At 38.1% G+C, this 22,929-nt stretch overlaps 1 protein-coding gene across 2 annotated transcripts in view; it reads right to left on the minus strand.

The window, feature by feature from the left end:
- Positions 1-22,929, minus strand: part of GABBR2 (gamma-aminobutyric acid type B receptor subunit 2) — a 454,845-nt gene that overhangs the window by 407,672 nt on the left and 24,244 nt on the right. The window contains exon 2 of one of the 2 annotated variants that reach the window (XM_061351452.1): positions 12,972-13,200. The exons of the other annotated variant lie outside the window; for it this stretch is intronic. The gene's annotated coding sequence lies outside the window, so the exon portion shown is untranslated. The remainder of the gene's footprint in view (positions 1-12,971; positions 13,201-22,929) is intronic. 2 annotated transcript variants of the gene reach the window in all.

Consider the following 22,929-nt stretch of genomic DNA (forward strand, 5'->3'; position numbering starts at 1 on the left):
AGAAAAATTTTAGATGGCCAAAGTTAGTTTGTATTAAAACATTTTTCTGTGAAGAAACACTGAAAGAGCAGTAAAAGATTTAGTAAGATGTACCCATCGCCATCCAACCTATGTCACTTTAGGGTGGGATGGGGCCAGGGGTGCACTATCACCTCAGTCCTCTTGCGCTCCAGTTTCTGGTGGAAGGATAGCTAAGCAAAGGGCTCCATGCACTTTCCCACTCTAACCCCTCTGCACAGTTGCAGTGCCGGTACTTCAGAAAGTGAAGCAAACATGCTTGTCAGATAATGCACAGCCAGTGAATCAATTACTATAACCAGGGTCTTCTCTAAAAGATGTGAGTAGCCTCTTAAATCAGAAAGCTTTGTTACCCTTGCTTACAGCATTGCAAACTCTACTGATATGTTTAAAGAGGTGGAGAAAGCATTGGTATTGTGCCTTATCTCAAAAAGAGCCATGAAACTGGTCCTGTGACCATTATTTAAAAAAAAACTTCCCATCTAGGGCTTCCTGTAAAGATTTTGTTTCTTCCAACAAAATCTTGAAAAATTATCTGAAGACTGTTTTCGGTCATCCTTTTTTCAGTCACTTGTCTTCACCAGCAACTAGGGTTAAAAATCAGCACTTTCATTGGACACTGAAAACAGTCAATCAAAAAACCAAAGGCTGTTTTGTCAAATGGAGGTTTCAAGGAGTAAAATGAGAAAGCCTTTAAAAAAAAAAATAAAGTACAAAACAACCAAAAAACAAAAAAGACAAAGAAAACACTTTATAATACCAGTAGTTCCTATTGCATCAGAAGCTTCAATACTTTAAATCTGAAGATTTTTTTGTATATTAATTGTTTGCCTGGTGTATTCAAATTCATCTAACTGGGCTACAATGACTTATGGAGCACCAGAAGGAGAAGACTAGCCTGAAAGCCACAGAGACTGCTACATCCCAGGTAGAATCTCTGCTGTTATTTATTCCAGCAGAGAAAGAGATGACACAATTTTCTGACTACATATTTAAATTACTTAATTTTTGTAACTAGCATTGGAATTGTTAATAGAAGATACTGAATGTCTTGGGAAGAAGAAATCAAACAAAACTGGTAGGCTAGGGGAAGCAAAAGCTTTAAAAAAAGATCATACAATCTTCAGATGGAATCAACAGTGTAATAACTTTTACAGAAGCACAGGTAAATTCATAGCTACTGACTCACTGATATTTTACTTCACAGTAAATTATTCCTACCTGAAAATTGTTATAAAGCTAGCAGTCATGCAGGCAAGAGACTCAGTGTTAGATGCTTCCATTAGAATGCTTTCCAGCAACAGTTTACAAAGAACATGAGTATTTTTTTTAGCTGTTATCATACATCTTGTACAAAGAGAATGAGATCTCTGGGATAGGAACACTTTTTTGCCTACTAAAGTTACATCATATGAAAAAGTTGTCTTTTTAGGACCCTGCTTGTTATCATAAGATTAAAAAATTTAGCATTTTCGGTATCAATTCCTAACCTGTTGTGTAATTGTAAACAGATTGGACACTGCCTCTTTCTGCCAAGTCATGTTTCATTTAAAAACCAGTTATGATCTGGTTGCTCACAATACATTTCTAAAGAAAACCAATATGTTTTGAAGTTGAGTTGAAAGAAAAAGCAAGCAAAACAGGAAATATGTTTCCACTTTTTATTAGAATGAGAGCTGTAGTAAATGTCAAACTGGACAAAGGACTAAAAAAAAACCCAAGAGATCAGAAGCACAGAAGAGAATCTGCTCAAATACAATTGACACATAGAAGTTTACACATGTTTTACAAAGTTTGTGATAAGATGCATCAACTGTTTCCTTTGTATCCTTAAAAATTATAATGTGTGCTGTATGGAATTAAGATGGATTTCTGCAATTGCTATTTTTGAGCAATTAATCATCTCTGCTTTAAAAATACAATTTTTAATAATATTACTATTTAATTAGACAACCCAAAATGGATGTCAAAGGTATCAGTAAAACAAATCTCTCATTATCACCTTCAGCACCTTTGTACTGAATCTCCCCTGTGCAGTCCTTCCTGCAAACAGCACTGCAAGAGATGTGTATCTTGTAAGTCCACAGCCAGAAAGCAAAGATGAAACTAGCCTGCAATCACCTTCCATGTTGTCTTTCTTCTCCATCCTAATCAAGTGTGAATTTCAACTAAAGTTTTAGGAAAATAGGCCTTGCATTTTAAAGTAACTTTTTTAATATTATGATGAAGACTCATGTATCTCAGATTGCACAGTGCTCTTTATGCTGGCAAGACTTCTTAAAAGTATACCCCTTTTTTTTTGTGGAACTTCTAAGAACAGCATTATTTTAGAAAATATCTTACCATATTTCTCAACATTTCTCAAACACTATGACACGATGCAATTAGCCTGTAATGTATTTAGATGTAACTAGACTAAACGAGGGAAGATACTCTCTTCCATTTGGCACTGTATACTGAATACTCTATCCAGATTTGAGTCTCAATCAAAAGCCCAGTTACCAGGCTGATCAGGAGCCTGGAGCACACAGTCCAGCATGTGGAGAGGTTGAGGGAGCCGGGCTTGTTTAGTTTACTGGAGAGCAGGCTGTGTGGCAATGTAAAAGTACTCCAAAAGGAGCTACAAAGGTGACGGTCCTGGCAGAGGTTATAACTGGGCAATAGCTACAAACTGCAGCATGGGAGATTTAGTTGGACATCAGGAATAACATTTTCACTGGAGCAGTGCTGGGGCAGGTGACCCAGCAAGGATATGGAATCCATACCCTGGAGGCTGCTGAAGTTTGTCAAACTGACCTGTGATGATCCACTGGAGTGCAGGCAAGAGAGCTACTTGGAGCGGGAAATTAGAGTATGTGACCTTCTGAGGTGCCTTCAGACCAACATGTCTATGATTTTAATGAAGTATACACCTAAACTGGACAGAGCCAATACTATCAGATTTTAAACCAGACTTCTACCTAAAAGTTAAGTATGCTATAAATACCTATTTGTTAAGAAAGCTGGTGAAAATGTCTACTGAAGTACTTTTGCTTTAAAGACTTTAGTATTTTCTGTACCCATCTGCCAGTTTAACTGTTTTGCTGAAGTCCGTTCAGCTTTTTGTTTGAATCTTTTACCTAATGGCACTCAGTAGGAAGGGACCCAAGAGAATATTTAAATCCGTAAAAGGTGCTACAGAGCCTGACTAGTTACACATGAAATATAAATATACCTTACCTTTGACCAACCCTAAAGAGGTACTTTGAAATGTGAGTGCTATCTAACTTTAATAACTGTTTAAAATTAAAATGGAATAAAATTGTTCTGAACTGAAACTGGAGTTACACACCTCCTCACATTGATGTTCATTCAGAAAGAATTAAAATGTATTTATACCTTTCAATGGTAGTACTTTCTCTGAAGACTGATTTAGAGATTTGCATAAGCAGGTCTACTCACACACTTAAAGCCAGTTATCCTTTCTGTTTTCTACCCACAACTGCTTTAATTTTCATTCTTCCTTTTAAATGGAAGGAGACATGAATTACATTTCACTCCAGTTCCATCATGGCTTTGATAGCTATATGCTACTCAGATCTTAAGCTAAAACTAAACAACGGAAGAACCCACTAGCATAAATTCAAACAGTATACATTTGCTATGGATAAAAAGGCTAGGAAAATAAGCAGCATATGCACCGTCTCTGAAGAAGCAAGGAATAGGTCTATCATTTTCTTATATATTTCCCACATGCTACTCCCTGAAACAAAAAAAAATGTAAGTACACAGCAAAACCTTCATATCAGCAGTACTAAAGGTTGAAGAAAGCATGTTTCAGAACCCTCTCTAGCATCTGTCATCTGCTCCACTCTTCCTGAACTTGCTGCTGCTTTCCAAATCACTTAGCCTCTCTATGAATTACTTGAGGGTCCAGGCTATCCAGTTTTCATGTCATAGGACATTGAAAGGAATGCTATTAGTAGACATGAAAATACGCTTTTGAGGGAGAGAAGGAAAGGGTCTACTCATCTTGGGGCACCCAGCAAGGTCACCATTTAAAGGAATCTGAAACAAGCTGTGCCTACAAGATGGACACTTTCTTATAACTTTTGTACTATATTTTTCTTTCTAGCACCTTGGCATTTGAGATTCAGAAAAGAAATCTTGGGGGAGCTGGCTGTTGCATGAGAAGCATGGGTAGAGCTGAGGAAAAAGAGGTGCCAGGAGAGGGAGCTTATCCTGTATGAATCAGTCAACTCAGAACCGGGCAAGTTGTTGCAAGCTGTCAGTAACAGCGATGTAAATGAAGGCTTCCTGCCTTATTGCGCACCATTACCATAGATACAGAAAATAGTTCAAGTTTTGGGGCTTTTTTACTTTTATTTGGCTAGTAAAGTGCTTGCTGTGCTTCACTGCTGAAATCACAGAGAGTTCTAAAACCATGTTGCACTGCAGCTGCCAGACATAATGATGGAGTCTGATGCATAGCTGTTCAGCTGGAAACTGCCAAGGGACAAACAAGGAAAATAAATTGTGCTACATTTGCAGATATTCACACAATTGCATGTTGCGTGTAAGCGGTTCCTTTTCCATACATTTCTATATATTTATTTTTCAAACACTGCCATTTTAACCAAAATTATTTAAATGACACGCTCAACATCGTCTTCCTGTCAGGCAGCAACACCTTTCAATACTTTCTGGTAGTATGCGCTATTTTTTTAAATGTCCATATAGTAAATACATAATACATAACTAACATGTTCTATATATATAATTATGCTACGTATCTTCCTTAATGATCTGGAGCCTTATCTCCCTGAGATACAGCTTTGCCAGTGGCAAACAATGATCAGCTCCTCTGTGTGTGCAGAAGAGGTATACATATTTTAGCAAAAACACCAATGGGAAAACATTTTTATAGTGTATATCTCTTCAGAAACACAGAATGAGATAACCACTTACATGATGCAGGAACTGGAGCACCTGTATCCACTTAATGCTACATTTTCTCACAGTGTAATTTTTCTCCCCAAATTAATCTAGTGGGCAATTCTAGTACAGAACAGGAATGCAGTAAATTATCCCACCTCCATCTTACAGATAATGGAGCAAATCATTACCCACTGTAACTGACTTTTAATATGTTACAGAGGAAAATGACAATTACAGGTCAACCTGTCAATGGAGTAATCTGAGCAATTGAAACTGGTTGACCTTTCTAGTACACTGTTCCAAGACCAGAACTGCTCCCCCGCTAAGCAGCAGCAGATGGCCAGAGCTGTGTAGTTCTGCTTCCTGGTGAAAAGTAATTTGTGTTTTAGGGCTGTTAGGTATGTAAAGAAAGATTCAGGGAAGCCCTTATTTAAGAATCCCAGCCTAACAAAAAAGCATGTCTGCAAAAGGGGCAAGAAAAGAAGCTGGCTCTCTGGGGGTTGTTCAGCATAACTGAGTTCACCTGCAACTCACAGAGGCACTTGGAGTATCCACAAACATTGGAAAAGAACATCATGACTGAAAAACATTTAATTCTGTCCTATTGAAATACACCCCACTATTAGTCTGGTTTTATTCCGTTCAGATTTCTTTTTGACACCATGTAAAAGGAGTAACAGTGGTGTATTAAAGGAACCTTTTACAGGGAACACTTATGCTACCCCAAAACCTGAATATTTTTTTCTCCCTAATATTCTTAAGGCATGCAGTCTTCAATCTCAGCAAATACCTTTACTGATCACCTTAAATATTAACTTTTTGGAATGTTTATGTAGTATATTGTACGCAGAATGACAGTGCATGGTAGTATGTATTTGTACCTTAGGCTGCCCAAAAAAAAGTACCTGAGGATATTCTGAAGATACCTATTCAGAAGTTATTAAAAATTTAGATATTTTTTCTTTAAGTATGCTGCATTTTTTAATGTGAGATGATGTTATATTGCCATTTGGGCAAGAAGCATTTTGTTAATATGGCTGTTTAAAAAGAATCTGTATTCAGCAGTGCTTATAAATAAACAGAGCTTAAAAAAAAAATCCACTCATTAGTGCTGAGTGGGAAGCCACTAATTCCCTGTTGTAGGTCCTAAGCCAACAATTCCTGATAGTTTTAGACTCTCATTTTTAAAGCTATTAAGATTAATCCTTTTGAAGCAAATAAAGCATTTCAAATGAATGTATGAAAACTAAACGAGCAAGTTCTTGATTCTGCAAAGAGCGTATGTTCTAGTCATGTTTTTACCAGAAATTAATGTTTCATATCAATTTTGTTGTTATTCACTTGAAGAGATCCAAAGAAAAAACTAATGTTCAATACTGCTAATATTCCTTAGACACACACACCTGGTGTGCGTACAACATTAGAGTAGTTATGAAAGAGGTAAAGAAATTAAGATCTTGCATTTGAACTTCTTAGTTCTGATGTATGACCTACAGGTTAGCTTTAAGTCCTTTGTTTACACTTAGCCATCCATGTAAGAGACTAATCTGGCTATACACACTTTTGGCAAACTCTTCCCAGACAGATGAGGGGATTTTCCATAAGGAGGTGTGAATTAAACTTTTATGATCTGCTGGTGACGCTTACTGGGTCTAAGGTCCAAAAAGCTTTGCTTTTTTAAATGATGCATCGCCTTAAATTTATGCTAAAAATTCTTACTACTATTGACTTTATAAGGCATTGTGACCCAAATTATTACTGTGTGTTGCATCCCCTGCAGAATGCTCACAGGCATTAATCTCACTAATTCCTCTTGTGCGTGCATAAGAATTTACGTAGTGTAGCTCAAAAAAGCCTGTGTTAAATTAAATTTGTAAAGCAAATGTCCAGGATAAAATGATCAAGCTTAATATACACATTACATCTGATCTTAATAATAAAAGACAGAAATAGGCTATAATAGAGATTTAACCCATTCTTTGGTTAGCAAATGTGGGGTTTGGGGGAAAAAAAACTGTCAAGCATGTGAGAGTGAGAATGTATATGTACATATATGCATATGCCTACAAATGCACACACAGATTAAGTGCTCAATCTGAAAATAAGCTACCAAGGAATTATGCAGGCGGTTCATGTCGCTTTAACTTTTGCCACACAGGTAGAATAGGAAGACTTCGTTTCAGGGCTTCACTTGAAAAAAAATCAGAAATATTGGTACTGAGGAGTGTTCAGGCATCACAGACAGTCTTTGTTCTCTCACTTAGTTTTCTCTGCACACATGAGCCATCTGCTTGGAGGAAAACGGGAAGATGTCACTTTTAATAAACATACAATGCCTGTGGCAAATTAAGATTGTATTTGACAATCCTACAAAAGTACAGAGGAGGCAAGTGTGTTAATGCTGATTATCTTCCAGATCTTCAATAGATTTTCAACAGTCATTAAAATAGGCATCTTCAAAGAACTTGTCAGGGGAAAAGTAAAATATTGTTATGTGGAACAAATTCTGTCATGCAAAAATACTTTTTACATGGTTTCCTACCCAGGATCATCAGTCTTTCTGCAAGAAGAGGAGAATATTTTGGATCAAATTTCCTACTGCATTTGAAATTATTACTGTTTAATTTTGTGACAGTGTTCCCTTAATTGTCAAACATTACATGTCATTTTGCATTTCTTATTGCCTGAGCAAAACCACTAAACTTGGTCTTTTAAATCATCCATCTTGAAAGCAAAAGCATACATGGACTGTTAAGCCTGTGCAAATACAAAATTATACCAGGATCTGGTAACATACAATGAAATTATTATTATTAATTGCTCAATTAAAAAAAAACGCACAAAAAATTGTTATTGTTGATAAATAACATGTTCCTTGAGAACAGCTCATAGGACAATGAATCTTTGAGATATCATTATGCTACAATGTCTGCCAAAACCACTCTTCCATCTTCTGCCAAATCCTTTGATCTAAGTTTTATTATAATTTCCACGTTGTAAAAGAATTTATCTTTCTTATACATTTGCTGAAATTAGAGTTGAATTACACCAAAATAGCAGGATGAGAAAAATGTTGAAAACCATCTCTATGCCCACATCACCTGCGTGTCTGGACTTAGATCTCTGCAATCCAGCCAGCAGCCAGCAAACCATGACTGAACAGAAGCCTGTGGAAAGGACAACTTCTGCCCATGGTACACCTTGCTTGCACTGAAATTGGTCCCAGAAGAGCAGAGAGCAACTGGGGAAAAGGTTTCCCTTTGGGAAAGAGCTTTAATAAAAAGACTTCAGTTTTAGAATCACACTGAACTGCTCAGAAAATATTCTCAGATCAAGATCAAAACATGCATTCTCTAAAAACACATCATGGACATTCCTAAAAGAGATAACGGACAAGTTTTCTGTTGCTGACAGATGATCAAGCAAGAGCCTACCACTGTGACCTGCTGATGTAATTGATCTTCTAACATCACAGAGAAATTATACTTCTGATGTCAGAAGATCCAGGTTTAGCCTACAAAACAGACCTGGAGAAAGCTGCACAAAGGAAACTGCAAAGGAGAACCCTACTGTCCCCAAAGGTTCTGTCCCACAGAACAAAGTGTTCCTGGAAAGATTTTCATTTGTAAGAAGGCACAATGATGTAGACTCTCTTGGAAGCTGCTGGTACTGTCAGGCTTGCCTTCTGTTTTCCTGAGTCTTTGGTCTGGACAATACATCCTTTCTGATAACCAATGGATTACCCATGTTCTTCCCTTGTCCTTCCATCATGAGCTCATCCCTGAGTGACTGAGGTATTAGAAGTTCCCCTACCTCATAAATAAATTTCTATTTTGCCTCTGTAATACCTGACTTTAGAATTACAACATTTTATAGACCATACATGCTCCAAAATACAGAATTCCAACTGCATACAAAAGGAAACCTAGTTCTGGTCAAAAATAGAACAACCACCACCTTTGAGCCACCTTTCTGTATTAGCTCACACGTACATCCAGAAAGTAAAAAATACTCTGAACTACCTCCTTAAAGGTGCTTGAAGGTCTGAAGTAATCTCTGACACTATTACTTTATATTACTATAACTTCATCTTATAATAAATGCTGCAATATAGTACACTCTATATGGTGTACATACCATACTATTATTATTGTCTTCTGACAGATCAATGTATTGGCGAGAAGATAATACCCCATTAAGTGCATTATAAATGACAAAAAAAGTTCATGAGGGCAATGCAGCAAATGCCTCTGCATAAATCTGTGGCTGTCTTATCTAGTCTCTGCCCATTTCTTTACTCCTAAGGGTAAAGAAACACTTGGAACTTCTAAGCAGCTCTCTGGCAAACCTCTGTTTTTTCATTCAGATATTATTTTCTGTAACTTTCCAAGATAAAAGCCATTTCTATGCAGATGTAGGACGTAAAGCTAGCTGCTGAAGAAATGTCCTTTGTTGAAAAAACTTTTTTATAAAAATCGATATAAATTAAGCCAATCTATGCAGATCAGATTATAAAAACCTTTCACACAAACAAAAATTTGCTATTTCACACACACGAAAATACTACCTTGGGCTTCGGGCTTCAGTTCCTCCATCATCAACTAGCACAGCATACAAATCAGTCACACATCTGTCTACATTAAACATAAACCTCCAGCAGGAAGCAAATAGTTGCCTCTTTTAATGAGGCAACAGGCAAGGCACAGGTGACTTCTTTGTTCTTTCTTGCTGGTTTGAGGAGGCTTTGGTTTGCTTCATTTTAACTAGAGCTTCTTACTATCCATTCATCAATAGTACCACAAGGACACATGCTACCCTAAGTCCAAGACACTGTGAAGTACTGTTCAGGAACAGCAATACAAAGCAAATCCTGGAATAAGGTTATTTTGGGACAGAGTATTTGTTAGCTACATGAAGACAGAAGGAAGGCCTCTCATTTCTCCAGCTCTACCTGGGATTTGGGGCTGAGAAGGAAGGTTTAGGGAAGTTGGTGTTTTTACATGACTAGGTGTTTTTACATGACTAGGAACAGTGAGATGTCCATGTGACTGTGGACAAATGACGTTGGTGGAGCACCATATGACAGACTAACAGATGGGAATAGGTATGAAAAAAAATACACAGAAAAAAGAGTGAACAATAACTAGAAACTTAACTGAGGTCTTAACTTGGGATCATTACACCTCTCCAGCTCCTCCACCTCTGCGAGCCCACTGCTTGGACTTTTCTGGACAGAAACACAGCCTTTGCCTTTTGGCTTGAGGAGCTGGGAGCTCACTGCTCCCAGCTGGGAAGTAAGAACTGTGATTGCTGTGATTGCTGTGTATGCAGTCAGACTGTGTTTCCTATTGGAGCATTATGTTGTTATGGTCCTCTTCTCCACAGAGAACAAGGAAAAATCAACCTAGAAGGACTTTTGTTTGACAAAGGGTTTTGCTCATGTTTCCTAAAGAGATCTGAAACCTCTCTACAGGGACAAATGAATGCAAGAGTCACTGCTTCAAAGACATACGGAATTTGCAAGTATCAGGTAGCAGCAGAGATGTACAGGATAAGCCTTCCTATCTATTCAAAACTTGGGAACAGAGCTGCATGCAACACAAATCAGAATAAATGCAGAGACTCTCAGAAGAAACTAAGTGGAAAGGGAGTAGAGTTAAAAGCATTTATATGCATTTACATAGATTAAGCTGGGCAAATTGACAACAAGCCAATATGCTCTTATGGAAGTGACTGGCGTCAATGGATTACAGGAAAAGGAGGGAGGAAAATCAGAAATTTCCCAGTGCTTCTAGGATATATGCATCCATGTAACGAGACGAAACAGCTGAAAAGAAGAAAGTGTTTTTCCAGGGCCACCAAGACAATCTCTTTAGGAGAATTTCACTTGTTTAGCTCCAGGGAGAACAGAAGTTAGATTACACATACACACTCTATCCTATGCATTGGGCAGAATATAGCACTAAAAAAATAAAAAACTGACTTCAGCTCTGTGGATCATATAAGCCATTTTTTTACCATAAATTTCTCACACATAAAACTAAAACTTACTAAAATATTTTGGGTTTTATTTTCAGTCCTCATTACTTTTAAATAAGCTTTAAGGCCTGCTTTGCATGAAGACTTGACCTGCTCTTCTGAAGAAAATGCTTAAGCTTACAGAGTAAAGTGGCTGGAAAGCCGTCCTTGTGCCTGCCCAAGCGGCCATAGTCAGGAAGGTGCCATCCCAATGCACTGCAAGAGGCAGACCTAAGGGATACTGTAAGACTAGAAATAGACAACAGAGAAACAAGGATCTTTTATTACCTACTATCTTGAGACTGGCATCATCATTTTTTTGTACTGGCTTCCTGCTGTATAACAACCTGCCTCTGCTGTGACTTGGGTAATTTGACAGGTCACTTCTCAGCCCATTTCCTCTGATGCTGTTGTTATTAGCCTTCTTCTGCAACCTACAAGTAACATCTCTACACACACCTGTCAGCACTACTTCTGAATACCATGGTGAAACCCTATTTAGGCTCTTTCAAATTATAAGACCCATGGCATGGTTTTTCCTTGACTGGTATGCTTTACCAGAAACTTATTCTGGAAAGTTCTCAACTAAAAATTGATTTGTGCATCCTCTATTCTAGCTAAGACTTCCAGCCCTACCCAGAAAGGTCTCAGAGGTCCCTGTTCTTGCAAAGCAGCCCCTAACAGCACTCCAGACCTTCTTCTTTCTTAGTGCAAACCCCCGAAGTCAGGACAGTCTTCCATAATTAACTTTTAATCTCAACTTCCTACCTCCCTATAGTTCATTTTTCTTTTAACACCACTACAGGTATTCCAAGGAGCGGGTTTTGTGTTCATCTCCAGAAACAGCAGTCCAGACTCATATTAACCTGTGTCAGCCACCGCAATGTTTGCACATTTACTTATTTAGTGCCTTTATTTCTCAAAACCAACAATTTTATGAAAGAAACAAGAAAAAATAGTAATGCTATAGATGATTAGGGTGCAAAACTTAAAAAACAAGAACAAACTTGCTGGTCAAAATGTCATTTTTGGTCTACTCCTCACTCTTCAATTTATAAGTCTGTTGTTGATTATGAAGTCATTTACACTACTGTCTTGTTACACCTATGAAGATAAATAAATTGTTAATGTATGTAGATTTCAATGATGCACACATTTTGTTCCATTAAAAGCTAGCAGCAGGATAGATTGCTGCAGTGCTAATAGAAGCACATTGTTCCTTCTTCTTCCCATTTTCTTAGTTCTAGCAGGAATCTGTCTTTTGACCTTGAGCAAGGCATTTAAATTCTTTGCACCGGTGTTTTCTCATCTGTAAAATTAAGGCTATAATACCTACCTACTTCACAAGAGGGACAGTGTTAAATTTAATGTATTAATATTTTAAAGTGTTTTCAGACAGCTGGATCAAACGCACTACAGAATGTAAGCTATTATTAAATTATGCTTCACGGAGTTAATGCTGTTGCATTACTGTATCTGATTAAATACGGAAAAATATTCAAGTGGCACCTCCCGGATTTTTTTTTCCCAGAGGATAAAACTGATGTTCTTTCAACCAGCCTACAGGTGGACTTGAAGGCTTATTTTGGAGAAAGAAAGAAAGCAGGTGAGGAAACGTAGCAGTCAACAGAAGTGAGAGAGTCCTGCAGAGCAGATGATTATGAGGGCATTTAAAGCAAGCGTGAGGTAGAGCAGAAGGCAACTGCGCCTTGTGCCCCACTGTGACTCATCAGTCTCTAGTAACAATACAGTCTTCATTCATCTCCATGCGAGTGAGACAAGGGACACCCCCTCAGTACCATCACATTAACTGCTGCAATTGGCTTCCACTCGGAGAAATGAAGTGCAAGATCTGTAGCCTGGAGTCACTTTCCTGGTGGAGCCAACCAGCTCACAGGCACAGTTCAAGTAGACTTTGAGTCTGCTCAGTCATGGCAGCTAATCCATCTGTGATGAAGGTGGCACACAAAAATGTCAATTATAAAAAGGGGGGTTTATTGCAGGAGGGTTGTTCATACCTGATGCCTCTCCTACATCTCCTCTTGACCTGATGCGCAGATGCCTGGTCTTGTCCTGTGATCTCACATCAGGATCTTGTTGTGGGGGGGGAAGGGGAAGGAGTGTTTGGAGCAAGAGCTGCAGGAAGATGAGAAGGGTTTTTGACAGCATGTTGAGTTGGATGTTGTACTGGTGTTGATGCCGCTGGTTCCAATGCCATCAAGGCATTTCTTGTGGATGACAAGGAATCTAGGAAAGTAGTGATTAACATGCATATCAGTGTGATTGACAAGCTATGTTGTCTGCTTTGTGCTAATGTATTGCATGGACATCACCTATTCTAGGCATATCAGAATCAGCATATAAATTTAGAGTACAGATTTAAATCAGAAATATTTAGCATCTTTCCCAATAAATAAAGAAAAACTATTTGATGGATCCATCAGCACAATAGACCGTGGAGATCAGATTCTGTATGGCGAGGGAATGTTCTCTCCTCACAGGGTACAAATGGATAGTAGACAACATTCTTTCAGATTGCAGAAGGATCAATTCATTTGCTTTCCCATTCCTCCATCCCCGATTCATCACTCCAAAGGCAAGAGAAAAATAAGTACAACATTAGGTTCAATAACCTTCTGATAGTGTGCAATTAAATATACACAAATCAAGGAGCTTGAAAAAATACAAGCAGGGAGCATAATGTCTACCATATCTGCCAAGGATACTGAAATGAAAGTTGCCAAGTCCAAGGTTGTATATATTTTATGTCATTTCTGACACCATGCTGCATACATCAAAGTATCCATTGTTGTCTTTTTTTTTTTTCTTATCAGATCTGCAGAGAGGCTATAAACTACATGTTTTATTATACTATACTGTACCAAAGATCATACAGCTTTTTAAACAGCAGTGATGCTATGTCAATTTCTTGAGAAAAATCTGCGGGATGCAAAAACTTACCACAAAAGCAGTAATGTTACTTTTGTTTGCTTGAATTCCTGCAGAACTGCTGATGTGTAAAATGTGCAGCAGCTCCTAGGGTTAACCCTCTATGTTAACTCTACTTTCTGTTAGTATAATGCTTGCTCTCGATTTTCCTCTCTTCACCAAGACATGTGAAAGCCTTTCACAATGACTTTGCTTTTTTCCCTCCACCTCATATTTTATAAAATTTAAGCCAAGTGCCTGAAGTTGATTTCAACATGGCATCTGTCATATTTATTTGCTTATTTGGCTGCCTGTGAATTTTTAAGTAAGTCCCTGTTGTAACTCTAATACATGATCATCCAAAAACAGCCTTCTGTTGCCAGAAATTTTCTATGTCCTTTGATTTAAAGATTAGCTACTTCCTTTGGCATTTTCATGCCAAATGTTAACATGGATGCTCTGTCAGCAGCAAAGAGGTAACATTTTGCAGTCTATTACATATGGAATAGGCTACCTCCGCACGTTGCATGTAATTTTTATCAAATGATTAATGAACTGAATAACCATATTCCTGAGTGGTAAGCATAAAAATGTATTGTCAGAACATCCTCAACTGGGAGATCGCTACCTGATCACTACTGCAGGAGAAACCTCTGATTTCAGTGATGCCATATCTTCTAATATTTACAACTCTACCCTAGTGCCAGGCTGGCTGGAGGAACAATGATGTTATTTATATGAGAAAGCCATTTACCCAAAATAAACTATGATAAAATAAAGTACTCTCAAAAGCATAATTTAAGACTACTATTGTCATGAGAAGATAAAGCACATAAATTTGTATTTCATTTAGGAATAGCACAGCAATCAATGTTTACGGTAATATTCCAAGTGACTAATTCAGCAGACTGTTGCAGGGCAGTGGGGGTGTGTAAGGAGGAAGCTAATATCCTGATATTAATTTTATGTACAGAATATAAAACCTCATAGATAATCATCTGGCTAATTACAAGGGCAGAATGAAATGGCACTGTGTGTGAAAGAAAAGGTGTTGAGAATGAAAGAAAGAACTAGAGAACAGATACAGTGAAAACTAAGGATGTCAAGATATGAGCAGAGTTAGAACATGGGGGGCTGCTGTCAGAGGTGAAAAGAACAGAAGGAGGTGCAGCAATGATGATCTCTCTCTGAACAGGTAGAAGCATAGCCTCCTACTGTGGATTTTTTGTAATGATTTAGAAGTGAACTGATTCAAGAGGTTTCCATGTTTCACTACTCTTATCACAATAAAACCCCACTCTATTTAATACTTTAAGTTCCACACGTTGGGAGGTTTGTTCCACAGTTTTTCATCTTCTTCCTACTAGTTGTTTCACAAGACAAAAAGGAGAGGGAACGTGGGGTTGTTTGTTCTGTGTAATGCAGCAAGTACATTTGTACCTCTGGCATTTCCTTTCCTTTGGCAGCTCCTCTACAGAGCAGCCTGTGCGTGAAGAATATAGAAGCAGCAGGACAGAACATCACAACAATCTGTATATCTGAAGCTGATATAGTATCTCCAGCACTGAAGCTAAGAAGCTATTTTAGTGACATCTGGCAGAATTTGCCAGATGTTAATACATTAATTCATGCATGGTAAGACAGGAAGAAATGCAGATCTTCAGTGAATGAGGTGTACAACACTGAAGAACTGAGAAAAAGCAGCAGAAATGAGCTGTAAAGGAGAGAAGCATTTAAAACAAACAAACAAAAAAAAAGTAGGTCCTTCATATGATCATTTCTCAAGCATAGTTTGATTTAAGTGAACGTCTTTATTTGTCTTTGTTCTTACCAGACAACAACTTCTCATGAGACTTAGGTGCATTTAAAGTAAGACATCTTGATCATATATACAAAAAGGAAATTAAAAAATACATGAATTGAGATTTAGGGATGTGTTATAGCAAATGTAAATACGAGACAATTGGTATAGAAAGAACTGACGGTCCTAAACCCTCTCTAAATATCTTTTTGTTAAAATATATGTCTCCTTGTCAGTACTGAACAAAGATATATTTTAAAACCTATCCAAAACTGACGAAATCTGGCAAATTGAGTTACACACATCAAAGGCCTACAGACTTGGTCTGTTGCTAAAGCTGGAACTCTGCACTTATCTGTGTGGAATTTTACCTATATTTTCCAGACTGTTTCTCCAATTCATCAAGATCATATTAAATTTTAATTCCATCCCCCAGCTAAAACCAAGGAAAATACATCAATATAAATTTACAGATCATGTCCTGAACTTCTGTGCAGATGTCAAAAAGGAAGAGTATGTTGCATTTTTACTTTAGGTTCCAGTGGAAATGTCCATAGATTATGGCCCCAAGTTTGCCTGTTCCTGACTTTCAGAAAGATTTAAAATGTATTCTCTAAAATACTCAAGTCACTTCAATAACTGTGGAAGTCCTACTGCAAAAGCAACTTGAAGCTACAGGGTTCCAACAGAAGTCAGTTACCAGACCTGATATCGATGGAGTCTTCGATAAGCGAGCAAAGGAGCCACTGTTCACACAGACTCTGTTTTGGACCAGGCATTCTCCAGACAGGATAAATCTATAGACTTTCGGGGTCTGGTCACACCAGCTTGATTTCCTTCACACAACTTTGTGTTTATTTCGTGTCTCATTGATGCACCTGTTTTGCTTTTCAAACACTGCTTATGCAAGCTCTTACCAGACTTGCATAAACCCATTGTTTAGGTTCTCATCCTCCAGTGCCCCACGAGAGTATCAGATCTCACCTCTAATTATACCAGACGATGGCACCACCATTGCCATACACAGAGCACTGTGTAACTGTAGACTTCTGTGGTCTACGAGAAAGCCCATGAGAGTGTTCACCTGAGCACCTGCTTGCCAACCAACACATGCCCTGTATTTTGGGCTCCCCTGTACAGAGGAACTGAACAGTAGTTGTCCAGTGGTTCAAGACGATGGGGAATTTGACAACTGTTTCTCCACAGTACTGCACGCTCTGTAAGAATATACTACTGCTGCTGCAGCTACAATGCTACCAGTACTCCCACTCATACTACTGCCATTACTGCCAGAAACAATAAATACGTAATAATGATCTCCCTTTACACTGAAATGCCATTCCTTCAGATTTGAAGAACCCTGACTTCCAGACTAGAAACTCTTCCAAAATAACCAGGAGAGTTTTGTTTTGGTTTTGGTGTTTCTTTTTTCTTATATCTTAGTTTTAAAAAATAAAGATTTTTCTACAGTTTTGTTTGATTTTTTTTTCCTTGATTTAGTTCAAAACTTCTACCTTAAAAACATTTGGAGCCTCATGATGAGTAACTGTGATTCTACCACTGTTAAGCTTACATATAGATTGACATTTAAGTCAGGTTTAATATAATAGATGAACCCAACTGCTGACTGATTCCAGTTATGTGAAGGTGTTCAGTGACTTTTAAAAGTGGAAAAAAATACTCTAATTCTCCAGCAGGCTGAGAAATTAACAGCACACTGAAACACAGATCTCTTCTCAGGTTATTTGCTTTGTTGGGGGGAGCTTTTCATCCACTTGTTATTAAGAGAACTTGTTTATGTGCCAGATGAATATTGCGACACTGAGTGCAGGAGTACTGAACAATTAACTCATTTATCTTACTGTGCTTTTGCAAATTATTTATGGCAAAATGCAGATTTTAATATTAGCAAAATGAAGGTTTGCTCATTAACTGATTAACCTCAATCCATTTTCATTTCTACCATTCTTACGGAATTCAAGTTATATATGGATTAAAAGGATGCAATGTACCTCCTTGTATTCACTTTCCTATGCACTTTTCTCCCTTATCTTGCCATTTGGTTAGGTGTTCAGTTTTTTTTAAGTGTTACTATTTCACATTAAGAAGACTTTCCTAATTTTAAGATGAGAAGGGAATGGGGTAACATGCATAACTTTGACTCTTTAACATGGTCAAGTGAAATATTCAATCCTTAGCAATTTAAGTTATCTTTCGGGTTTCCTATTGAAGAGCAAATTCAGATATCCTCATAAAAACTTCTTATGTAGCAGTTTTCACCACAGACAAAAAATGAAATTATCAGTCTGCCATTGCTTCATGCACCCAGATATTCCTGAAATTTCTTCAGTGTTTCCCACTCAGGCTCAACTTACCTCATCTTGCTAGACAATCAGAGAATCACAAAATGGATGAGGTTGAAAGGGACATATGGGGATGACCTAGTCCAACCCCCATGCTCAAAGCAGGATCATGGTGTTACTGCTCTCTGGGGGTAGGACTTTGCACTTCCCTTTGCTAAACTTCATGATGTTCCTGTCTGTCCATTTTTCCACCCTGTCAAGATCTCTCTAGCACACCCACCTGGTATATCAGCCATTTCTCCAAGTTTTGTATCATCTGCAAAGTTTTGTATCATCCCAGTTTTGTATTCACATCCACAAACAAGAGGGTACAGTCTACCCTATCATCCTGATCATTAATTGAGAGGTTAAGCAATACTGGAGCCAGTATTGATGCCTGGGGTACACCAGTAGTGACTGATCTTCGGCTAGGCTTTGTGTCGCTGATCGCTACATTTTGAGCCTTCCAGTTCAGACAGCTTTCAGTTCACTTCGCTATCCACTTCACTAGCCTGTACTTCATCAGCTTGTGAGCTGCTTCTTGTTGTTAGGATGTTATCACCAATGCTGTCCAGAAACTTCCTGAGCTGCTCATGCCCTTCTGTGTTGTCTCCTTAGCAGACGTGAGAGTGGTACAAATCACCCACAAGATGAAGAGATGATAGCTCAGTATAGTAGTTACACTTTACCTTCATACTAGTGACTCACCAAATATAATCTGTTTTGCCTTCCCTTACATATAGTTATGAAATGAAATTTTAACCTAAAGTTTGTACATCAAGTGTTCCAACCCACTTGATAACCCTCTGCTGGACTCATGTCATTATGTCCATGTTTTATACCCAAGACCTTCTGCTGTGCTTTTTGTAGCCGGATTTGCCTATCCCACATTGGCCTTCTTAGTCATCAGCGCGCTTGTAGTAAGCGTGGGTAAATGCCCTTCCCAAATCTTCGTTCGCGAAGTCAAGCCATGAATGAATACCCAAGAGTTCCACGTTAGTTCCTTTTAATGTGATGTTGTTGCTTTCCCTCTGTATAGAGCCCTGCCTCCAGTCACCAACCACTCCTCTAATCTGGTATAACTGACAAACTTGCTAAGGGTGCACTCAATCCCATCTTCCAGGGCAGTAATATATGCATTACACAAAATCAGCTCCAGCATTGCTCAGCCTCAGAAGGACACTGCTGCTAACTGCCCAGTCTTCTCAGTCTATAGGAGGAACATAGAGGAAAAAGTTCTAAGTGCGTGCCATGGTTTAGAACTGAAAAAGAGTATTTATAAGTTGTTTTTCAATTTAGGGATCTGTCTCTGTATTTTTACTGACCCATAAAATACATTCACTAGAGCAAAGTTTATGAAGCGTTATTACACTACATTTCTGTTTTCAGAAATTCTGAGGACTTTTATCTCTTTTATGAAGTTTGTTTATAAACTACTTGTCCTGTTATACACAAAATTTCAACGCATATTTCTGCTTTAGCACTATTAGACCTACATGAATTGCACAGTTACCAGAAGTAAATTCAAAAGCTTCTTAAGAAATATATGCTCAATCTCTTACCATTACAAAGAAGAAACTCAAAATAGAGTTTCAGATAGATAACTACATTCATTGAGTTTGAAATTGTTAACAAGGTAGATTTCTTCAAAGTCAAGTGGAACAATATAAAGGAAACATCTACTTCACACAGAAGAGGAGGAATTTAGCCTGCAAAAGGGCTGACAGGTACTATGCTCCTTACTTGAATGCTACATATTATGAATCTCTTTCATATTTTTCTAGCATCATCCATTACAGATGTTTAAAGTCATGAGTCAGGCTCCAAGATACCATGAAACTGAACCTAACCATAATGAATTGTTATTGCTTGGTTGTCTTTTGATTGCTGAATGCATTTCTATTGCCTTTTCATGTTTTATTCTGCAACCACACAAGAGGCTGCAAGTCTATTTTTAAATGAAAGCATTAGAGTAGCTTCCTGACCATTCATCTCATCACCTTCCTCACTACTTCCAGAACCCACTTCAGAGCTCTCTCCTATTTGTTTCTTTTTTTTTTTTCTAGTATGCTGTGGAAAGTGTCCAAGACATCAGCTTCATTTCAAGGTCCCAGAATTTTCCCACATTTCCTTATGCTCTAAAATAGCTGTGTTTGGGCAATCCTGAATCAAAAGAAGGAAAGGATGAGCTGGGCTAACCTTTACACGTAATAATAATAGGAGCAGCAATTTTATATATCATTTCAAGCAAATCAGAGGAACTGCTACAGGCCAGAACTGTCTGGGTGGTATGACTCCCATGTGCATTATGCATTGGGTGATACAAATAATGGACTAACACTCAAATACAACCAGTTTTGTGGGTTTCTTTTAAAAGGAAGTCAATAGAGTTAATCTCCTGAAATGTGATACTTGGATTGACCTTCTCTTTCAAATGAGGCAGCATGGGGATTCAACTGGATTCCAGTTGTGCAAGTGTTTTTTCTGACTGAAGCATCAGCAGGGCTCTGACCAGCCTCATCACCTATATCTGAACCCATTCTATTACTCCTGTATTCATATTTATGATGCAGTACAACTCATATGTAGACGTGTCACTGATTTATCTATTGTCTCTTTATAATATTGTATCCACTATTTTCCATTTCATTTGTTATGCATTGCATTTTGATTTTACTGTGCTTGCTTTCATAGAATCACAGAATAGTTAGGGTTGGAAAGGACCTTAAGATCATCACGTTCCAACCCCCCCTGCCATGGGCAGGGACACCTCACACTAAACCATGTCATCCAAGGCCTCGACCAACCTGGCCTTGAACACTGCCAGGGATGAAGCATTCACAACCTCCTTGGGCAACCCATTCCAGTGCCTCACCACCCTAACAGGAAAGAATTTCCTCCTTATATCCAATCTAAACTTCCCCTGTTTAAGTTTTAACCCGTTACCTCTTGTCTTATCACTACAGTCCCTAATGAAGAGTCCTTCCCCAGCATCCCTATAGGCCCCCTTCAGATACTGGAAGGCTGCTATGAGGTCTCCATGCAGCCTTCTCTTCTCCAGGCTGAACAGCCCCAACTTTCTTAGCCAATCTTCATATGGGAGGTTCTCCAGTTCCCTGATCATCCCTGTGGCCCTTCTCTGGACTTGTTCCAACAGTTCCATGTCCTTTTTATGTTGAGGACACCAGAACTGCACACAGTTCCTGAGGCATCTGCCCACTAAGTGGGAATTTTAATTGAAAACTAAACTTGAACTCACTTTTATTTGAAATCTAGCATATCATTTTACATTATCTCACCAAATAAATTACATACGATTACATATGTGTGACAGGATAATCTGAACTGTGGCAGAAGCACCACAGTGATGCTAAGTTTGGGAAAGCTGATTATGATTAGACTGACAAAGGATCAGTGTCAGAACAGTCCCATTTAACATTTTGATTTTTATATGGAAGGAGCAAACAACTGGTTAGTTTGCTGGAAATTTGCTGATGCTATTAAACTGGGTGCTCCTGAGAATACTAATGAAGACAAAGAAATAATAGCAAGGAACTTAGTTTAGAAATATGTTGAGAAAATAATGAGATTAAAGTTTCAAAGCTGCAAAATTATTAATTAGCAAAAGCATCCTGCAAAATGAAGATACTCAATTAAAAACCCCAATCTGAACACAATGCTGGAAGCAGCACTGGAAGCAGAAAATTAGGCAAACCTGAAATCTACAATAGAGGTAAAGAAAACATGTATTAGGCAACACAGGCAGATTCTGGATGGTAGCAGTCCCTCAGGTGCAAAGATAGATTTCCATTAGTAGGCTTAATTCTCACACACTAAATGGATGGTCTCTCAAGTAAAAGCCTACACAGTATCCAGGCACTCCATTACCACACAGACTTGAACGTATTTCCCAGATTAAGAGATTGGTTCATTAATAGAATAAAGTAAAAAACCTATAAATGCACAATTTGCAAAGCAGCTGGTCAACAGTACAGTTGACAGTATCTAAACAGTACAAACAAGAAGTCTCTACCTATATATCCATATACACAGTGTGATCCATTTGACCTTAGACAGCTACTAGATATTCTTGGTTAATTCTATAGACAGCAGAAAGAAACGGACTTTTCTAGGACACGATTCATCTCATCCTAAAGCAGACATATAAATGTCTTTACTATGAATGCTGACCATCTCAGACACATATATCTAAAAGTAGGTATGATGAATCAGACATCATCTTTATATACATCATCACCTGTCAGTTCAGCTCATCTTTGACAGGTCCTATCCATAACATGGATCCTGATTATGGATCAGATCTTAAACAGGGAGAGGAAGCATTTAGGAACTTTATAAGGTTAAATTAGCAGTAGTTAGATAAAAAAAAAAATAAAATACAGTATTCTCCATAATCACCAATGCAGAAATCCATACAAGCTAAGTGTATTAGAAAGCAATTGTTTAAATAAGAAGTAATGGGAGGTTTTGAAATGCCATCATTTCAAATTAGATAACAGTAGTTCTTTTGCAGAGATTTAAAGAAATATCTATAAAGCGTAAGAGCTCTTATACAGAAGAGGTGAAACCTAAAGAAAGAAAACAGTCATTTGGATTTTGTATTCAGGACTAGCAGCAATCCCACACCTTTTCCTGTGGTACTAGATAAGTGCACAGATTTACGAATTCAGGCTTTTCAGCTAAGCTTAAAGTATGCAATATGTCTCTCATGTCTGTTGAGAGAACTGCATATTTATATACGCAGTGTTCTGTTGTCCTGGGTTTAGCAGCAGCAGTCATTTTTTCTCCTTCTTGGTAGCTGGTGCAGTGCTGTGTTTTGACTTTCGGGCTGGGAACAAAGCTGATAGAGGTGATGTTTTGGTTTGGCCAAGGACTTTGTGAGTC

Source organism: Neopsephotus bourkii, unplaced genomic scaffold (genome assembly GCF_033783945.1).
Source record: "Neopsephotus bourkii isolate Nb327-2 ecotype Australia unplaced genomic scaffold, CSIRO-AGI_Nbou_v1 NB_591, whole genome shotgun sequence".
NCBI lineage: Eukaryota > Metazoa > Chordata > Aves > Psittaciformes > Psittacidae > Neopsephotus > Neopsephotus bourkii.